The following is an 8,314-nucleotide window of genomic DNA, read 5'->3' as shown; positions in this document are numbered from 1 at the left end:
GCCAAGCTCACTGGGGATCATGGAGACTTCCAAACTGAGGGGTGAGGTAGGGCTCAGATTAGCAGAGTAAAACACAAAAGGCCCAGATCCACGATAATTCATATTATAGAAAATGATACAAGTGAGGAGTTTCTTGAGGCAATCTGCTTTTTAGCGATGGCAATGGCTAGCCTGCTGACCTAAGCAGTGGGAAGTCAAAGGGGAGTTGGGTTGTCTGTATAAAATGAAGGTAACACCTCAGTGTGACCCAGACTGGTAGTCGCTCGGCCTAGTGACCATTTCTGAGGTTACTTTCTTGAGTTCACCAGCTGAATGGACACCATCCTGACAAATGTGGGAATCCTCTAATTTCAGTTTCCAACCAGTTTGCATGGCAATTTTCAGTGTAGGTTTAATTCTGAAGTATTCCCTTGTTTTGGTGTTTTTGTAGATCCCCTTGGATGAATATTTGCCTCGTTTGCTTCTTGAGTAACTTTGAACATCTGGGTCAATGGCCATCTTTGCAGGTCTCCTCTCCTTCTCCTCCATGGCATTTTTCAAAGCTCTGTAAAGATATTGACTGACTAATGGAAAAATGGACAGAGGCATTCAGGTAAGCACTTAAACTACGCACTGAACTTCAACCAAGTGCTTAAAACCTTCCTAGAAAGAGAGGGCTTTTCAGAGGTAAATAAAGAGGAAAAATAGCCCCAAGGTTTCAAGTTGCTCAGCAGGCAGCTAATGGCATCCCTTCCTTCATTTGTATATTTCAGGTGTGTATTTTAAGGATTTATTTTTGCTTGTTTTTTTCACAATTCAAAGTACACACCATGAGACATAGACACAAGAAACTGGCAATGTGACGCACAGAGTGCTCCTTTATGGCAAACAAACCAGATCAGCCAGAATCACCAGCTCAAGATGATGAATAAGCTTGACTTTAACCATAAAATAAATGTATAGAAACAAGGACCCTGACCAAGACCTCTCTGTTTGATGTCACATCACCAATACTCACTGGGTTGTGCTGTGGCTATCTGCAAAATTGACAGCTTTCAGATTTCTGGCATCACTTTACCAAAAATTTAAGCCAGGAAGCACACTTGTGCAACTGTGCAAATAATTGTTATATAGTTGTTATCTGCTGTAAAAATAAGATTAACCGGATTTTTTAGATTAAAATTATGGGTGAGCTAGGCCAAATTTTGATTACTTTATTGTAAGTAGTACTATATTGTAAGGTGCCAGGTTGCTGCTTTTCAGTTCTTCCAGCCTGAAGACCAGGTCAAGGGCATTGTATTCACCTTTGTCATAAAGGACCAATGGCTGCCTGGTTTGTCTGTGTATAGGTGAGTGATGACTACAAAAAAATATATATATTATTTTAGGAGAAGAGTGGATTTCTCCACCTTACTTTAACCAGATATAGGAAAATCAAGACATTGTAAGAGCTTGGGTTCACAGGGCTCTTGCTGGCTCCCCGATCGAGGACAGGATCCCAGCCATCCCACGGGCAGAAAGAGTTGTGCTAGATAGCCCTGGTGTATCTGCTGCAGATACCTACCCAGCCCTTCAGGCCATGTCAGCCCCGAGGACTCAGGGTCTCCAGGATAACGCTCCAGCAGCATCGCTTCTCCCAGGCCTTCCCACCATTTTCCGTTCATGTTTCCTTTCTCTTTTCTGCAATGCCCAGGAGGGGAGCATCCAGATCAGTGGGTAAGGTGGTTTCTAACAACAATATTTGTGTACCTTTCCTATACCTGCTGAGCACTACCCACTTCACCCTCCTGGCAGCCACTGTCCCTGCACACCCAACGTACACCCTGCCCAAGTAGTACCCTGTGATGTTCACAGACTGGTATTTTTGTTATTTTAATTTGCTCAACGACAGTTTTCAGAGGCCATACACCAAAAAATATCTCTTTCTGCAATAGTTGGAAGAGTCAAAAGTGAAAACCTTTTCAATTTTTACAACCTTGCCTTTGTGGCAGGCCAAGTCATTTCAGAGCCTTCCTGGGCAATTTGTCTGGAATCAGGCTATTTCCCAAGCATCCAGAAAAATCAACTTTTTTTTTTTTCTTCTTCTCTTTTTTTTTTTCTTTTTTGCTCTGCCACTTCACAAACAACGTGAAAAAAAGCCACCCAAAAAAGAAGCATGCCACTAATGCTAAGCAAAGAAGCTGCAAGAGAAATAGCTCAACATGGAAAACCATAAAAATGAGAATGTGTGCAATCTTGGTGACAGTTATTCCCTGATCTTAACATTTTTTGTCTCAGTCCTCAAAGCTCTGATATTTTTCATTTTGCATCACCAAGAATTTGTTTGGGTTTAAGTTTAATCACAGACCAGTGTATGGTATATTAAAATATGTCCATAGGCTTGGATATGCATGTCAAGAAGAAAAAATATAACACGGGCAAATAAAAAGGAAGGCTAGATGATGTCACTTCTGATCATTTTTATACGATTTTAATAATTTTAATAAGTAATCAGTGTCTTTGTACAGCTTTAGTTTTGGAACAAGTCTTTAAATTTGAATTGATCATTAAAGACCTAAATCTAAAATGCTTGCTCTGGCATACTATACATAAATCTGGGTCAATACCAGCAGAGTTACCAGCCACTGCACATGGTCCGGCCCATCCCAAAGTCACAGCTGGATTCTGTGTCATCACTTTTACATTTTCAAACCAGACCAACCCTGTCTTGAAGCACAAAGGAAGTATTATGTAAGGCTTCCCGTGCTTTACCAGCAAACCCTTTCCTCAGTTTCACTCACAAAGAACTTTAAGAACAAACTTAACTTTTCTAAACAAAAATAATTTCATCATTTTGTGTGGCATTAACACCCTGCTATTTCTATATGTTATCTATATTTTTCTTGTTGACATTCAACCAATTCAGAGCTAAAAATCCATCCTGCACTTTTTCTGGGGTCGTAAATCATAAAAAGGTTATATTTTATGAAAGCTGAAGCTGAGAAGTAAACAGCATATTTGTATCAAAAGAGTTTCATCTATTAAGCAGCAATGACAGGGCCCTCTGGGCCAAAATCTAGTTTTCTTACTTAAAAAGCTTAGTTCTTTTGTAGACTCCTGCAGGGACCTATAACAGTTGGAATTGGGTTTTTTATGCCTTTGAGGCCTCCAAATGAATGTTACAGTTTTCCATTATTTTCTTTTTTCTTTTGAGAGAACGAGGCTACCTGCTTATTGCCTAAAACCTACACCCTGCGATTGTTCTGCTGTAAAATCTGTCTTCCAGCCAGTAGCCTCACATACGATCAGGCATCCTTAGCATTTCCTTCCTATTGCACCCGATGCAGGGACAATGTGCGTGAAAAAAAGAATTGCAGCACGCAATCGTGGCCAATTCAACATTTCATGCTAAAGTTTGTGCGTCTGCAAGATTTCTGAAATTACCTTTGAAGAGCAGAAGCTTGCAAAGACGAACGTGTGTTCGCTTTATATCCTGCGAATATGCATGTTTTTTATCGAGATACTTATGTGTCAGTGGTTGCAGAGGAAGCCTGAGTCTCTGCAGGCTGGCAATTCAGACAGGCTCATTTCTTTTTCCTTCTCTGCCTCAGCCTTTTACTGTGACCTTAAACTTCCAGGCAGATGCTGGAGTGTTTCTCAGAGCCAGAAACCTCTGTATCCCAGGGGGCCCCAGGTTGTGTATCTCTGTCTCCCACTTCAGAAATCCCTCCCTTTTGCACCTGGATCTGAGGACAAACACATTAGGTCCCTGTGGTACCTGGATACCGTGGTGTGGGAGTCATTAAAATATCACCGCTGCTTTCCAAGGCACTGCTCAGAGAGTACAGCATTAACCACGTCCGAATCAATCTCTGTAGGATCGGGACCTGCCTGCATTAACCTTAGCCATCCTCACCCAGCAAAAAGCCTCAATTCTGGCTGGGGCAGATTCCTCCCAGGTACAACCCAACCAGTCCCTGTCAAGCTGCACCGAGGCTGGATTTGGCTCGGCACCCAAGGTGATCGTCCTCCCATTCATCCCAGCGCGGGTGCAGCTGAGATTCTCCGGAGCACTTTGTAACGTACGATAGATGTGAAATGAAGACGTCCGTCTGCATCTTTCTTGTCATTAAAATGTTGCTATTAATCCACCTCCAGCTATTAGAAGATGATAGGCCTGACCCTTTTTGAATGGTGTAATTTACAGCCGTGAATATCTATATATTACACTCTGATTACATCACAAGCACGAGTTCAGAGTCAGCAAATTTACCACCTCTAAACTAGTAGAATAATCACTAACAATTAACGAAATGATATATCTAAGTCACAGTAATCTTTTTAGCCACTTTGAACATATATTTGTTCTTTTGATGTCCTGTGTGAATAGGAGTGCTTTATCTGACTGATGATGGGCTAAACAATGGTTCAGAGTTGTAATATAGAACTCAATTTGCTGGAACTATCATCTGAAAGGCCTGGACAATTTATTGAACACTGCAGATGAAAGAAAGGGGAAAAAAAATTTAAAAACTGACCACTTCTAAAATGAAGAAAATAGAGCAGTAAAGGGTATTGTAATATACTTTAATCTTCCTTAATGTAGAAAAATATGAAATGCCATTAAAGCCTCCTTTGAAATGGATGTGTCCGCATGGCTTGAGCACCAAAATCTAGTTAATGAATCTATTGTTAAAGCAAATAAACAGGAAAGCAGCAGAGAAGGAGTGATCTATGCTTTATACTGACTAATTCAGAAGATGAAAGCAGAGAAAAATTAAAGTTAAATTCATATAAATATTACAGCCAAGGAGAATAGTTGCAGGTGTTAAAATAGAGAGAGAGAGGGAGGGAGGGAGTGGTGAAGAGAGAGGCAGAGAAAAGGTAAAGCACGAATTTTCATTCAATTCGCAAGTCGCAACCAGGAGACATTTTTTGTGTAAGAGCAAAGTCAGGCAAGATGAAAGCTTTTCAAGGGGCACAATAATTAACATTTTAAAAGGTTTTAGCAATAAAATAATGATTCCACAATAACAGCAATTTAATCGTTTTATTTGAGAAATTAAATTGATTGCTAGTGTTCATTTGTAAGAAGTGGCATTTATGCATTTGTAAGAAGTTATCAAACCACGTTTTCAGTTTTAATAGTGGTGGGATTTTTTTTTTTTTGATTTTTTTTTTTTAATACGTATTCGACATTCAGACAGGGGAGAGACGTTGCTGTCACTTGTCTGCCTGATGTTGCATTCGTCATGTACATGCCCGTGTTTACAGCACGGAAGACGGCCGCTGATTGCCAGCAGGCGGGAGCCGGAGGCACCAGCACTGCTTAGCCAAGGTTTCAAGCAGAAGGAGCCGGAGCTCCCCGTTCCCCCTCGATGACACACCAGGAGCTGGCAGCCCATCACTGATGATGTCTCTTTGAAGCCTCTGAGGATGCTGGAAGGGAGAATTTTCCGGATCTCTGATGTGACCTGGCCGAGCATAACACCACCACCTCACCTCACGGCGATGCTTTCCGAGCATCAGAGGCCGAAGCTTTTCTTCTGACGGTGGTGGAGGGTGGCTGCACTCGCACACGGGTGCTTGTGCAGAGCATCCTGGGGGTGAGCAGGCGCTTCATGGTCTGTTTTGAATCCTGACCGGTGAAATATGGGGTCAGGAGGATCCCACGGGGCTGGAAAGCCACACACAGGGAAAGAGTGAGGCCCAGCCCCGCTGAGGTCAGTGGAAAGATTTGCAGCAAGTCCAGAGGGTACAAGCACAGACTCATCCCACGTAAAAACACATACATACGTATATATACACGCACTTACATACACAAAAATCCTTCGACTTGCTGACATAAAGCATGCAAAATGGGCCCAGCTCCGCTTCAGCTTAGGTCCATGAGAGAATGACAGGGTCCTAACTCTGCGCATCTTTTGCAGTAATTAAATCACAGCACAGATAAAGTGAGCAAATCATATATCATCTCAACCAGACTATCCATATAATTGTCAAAATCTAATTTATATGACAGATCCGCTGCAGCATACGTTTTGTGTACGTTTAATGAATTTGTATTTCCAGCCCATATATTTTAACTTTCTGATTGCATTAGTTCTTTGGTTGAGTGTCCACACACCAAATAAACATCTCTAAGATAATGATAATGCACCGCTCTGCTTTCTATATCTGTCTGGATCAGAATGTAAGACGAGATGAGGCTCTCGTAGCTGACAGTGGCATGTGCTCTTTTTCTTCCTTTTTTTTTCCCCTCCAATGTGCATTGTTCAAAATTGGGCTATTTCAATTTTCCTTTTAAAACTATAAGCTTTAACTCTCAGAGGTGGGAGTTGTGTAGGAAGAAGCTGCCAGGTAACAGATGTATGTGTTAAAGTTGCTGCTTGAGTGTGGACAGTAATAGGATTTCCAGAAATGAACTGCTATTTTGTGAGGCACTAACACAGAAATGTACAATGGGAAATGAGAGCTTGAACTTTGCTTCTCCTGGAGAATTGAACTGTCTGTTTCAGAGGAAAAAAAAAAATGAAAACAAGCCATTTTCCATTGCTATCCTTTAATTTACGTTTAATAACATGAGCAATTTTTTTGCTTTGTTTTGGCAAGCAGAAGGCCAAAATCACATAGGACAAATTCAACCTGAATATATCTCCATATCTTTGTCTCTATCCGCATCTGTCTTTCTGTCTCTCTTTTGCCCACGATAGCTCAGCATAACACGGTGATGTTTTACAAACAATATTTCCTTTGATGGGGCTACACCAAGGATGCTTTTTGTTCCTTCTGGGCACTGTGCAATGCCTTTATAGTTTTTAAGATGGCTGAAAAGATTTGTGCCAACTCTTAACAACAAAAAAAAAAAAAAAGTCGTGTCCATTAAAGCAACAGCTTGATGAAGGCTAAAGGTTAGGTCCATGGAGTGACTGCAAAGGTTTCAGAAAACACTAAGAGAGCTCACGGTACTGCACAGCTCCTGACCTCCTCTGGTCCACCCCTCACCTCGCCCTTCCCCAGGCAGCGCTGAGGGCACAGCCCTCCCAGCCAGAGGAGAGACAACTTCTCCTTCCCTGGCTGACTCCTGGGACTGCCACAGATTCTGGCAAAAAGGCTGGTGATTATAAGATCTTCTGTCTTCCTTTCCCTCAGTAAAAACTGTATTTTAAAAGAAAGAAAGAAAGAAAAAAAAAGTGTGAGCTGGTTGTGTCATTCCAAATGCAAATCAACATTAAACAGGCATAGCAACAAGGTACAGCAGAAAGCAGTAAGATCGGGCAAGAAAACGTATGCTGTTTTGAAAACAGGCTCTTTAAACACATTTTTCTTCAGTAGCAAGTCAGGACATTTGCTGCCCCATGCGCTATCTGTCAGGCCTCCTATGCCCACCGTGTGCCCGTGCCCTCTGGTTTTAAAGGGTTTTATCCTGACTTCCAAAACCACATGCCCAGCATGCAACTTCTCATCACGCTGCTGCTGTCACTAAGCGCTGGGATCGGGCCCCTCATTTCTTTCTCTTGCTTTTTCTTGCAATTGCTAACACTTTGATAAGTGACATTTCATGTGGCAGCCTTCCTATTACACATTTAGCACCTATTCCCTGCTTGGCCGATAAGCTGTTTGCAGCCCAGCACTTGCCTAATTTTTTTTCCTGTTAGCTTTCTAATTCTCCTCTTCACCCCAATTCAGTTGCAAAATTCAATTACGGCTGGTTAAAAACTGCAAGAGCAAGTGAGCAGCACCTGGCACGAGGGCAGGCTGCGGAGCCTGCTGGTGCAGGCAGCAGGTCTAGAGGGCTGCTCAAACATTTCGATTTGCTTCTTGGGTTTAGGGTGGTTGGCTTGTTTTTGCAATTATCTTGACCTCTTTATGATTTTACCACGGCTACCACAGACAGCCAGATGCCCCCAGACCGTGTTGACAACCGTTTCCTATTTTTAAAGCCGTATATACATACATATAAAAATTTAATTTCACCTTTTGCTTTGCCTCATGTGGGGTTCTGAATTTAATCAGCAGCTTCAGCAGGGATAACGCCGCTGGGGCTCTGAGGCGTGATGCTCGGAAAGCTGACGAAAACTCTGCTAGGAGAGGGAGGGGGGTCCGGCACCCCCTGGAAGAGGGAAGTTAGATCACTTTGGGCTTTTAGAAGCACTATCTTTTAAATAAAATTGCAAGATGGTGAATAAAGTGCAGCCTGAAACAAAAGCCTTAGTGATCTTTGGCAGATTACTTTGGGAAAAGTATGGCCCATTTCAGAAAAATCAAAGCAAAGAAAAACATTGACTACAATTCAGAGGCCTAATGTATTATTATGGCTTTTTATGGATTTTATATATAATTTCCTGTAAAGTTA

General features: G+C 41.9%; 1 long non-coding RNA gene across 1 annotated transcript; it reads right to left on the bottom strand.

The window, feature by feature from the left end:
• Positions 1-4,531: 4,531 nt before the first annotated feature.
• Positions 4,532-8,071, bottom strand: LOC308197133. The gene is made up of 2 exons (XR_013952613.1): positions 7,936-8,071; positions 4,532-7,116 (listed from the first exon to the last, which is right to left on the bottom strand). It is a non-coding gene; the product is annotated as an uncharacterized lncRNA (long non-coding RNA).
• Between the last annotated feature and the right edge of the window lie 243 nt (positions 8,072-8,314).

The sequence above is a fragment of the Anser brachyrhynchus genome (genome assembly GCF_964034855.1).
Source record: "Anser brachyrhynchus genome assembly, chromosome: 6".
NCBI lineage: Eukaryota > Metazoa > Chordata > Aves > Anseriformes > Anatidae > Anser > Anser brachyrhynchus.
This window is presented reverse-complemented; position numbering and strand designations above follow the sequence as displayed.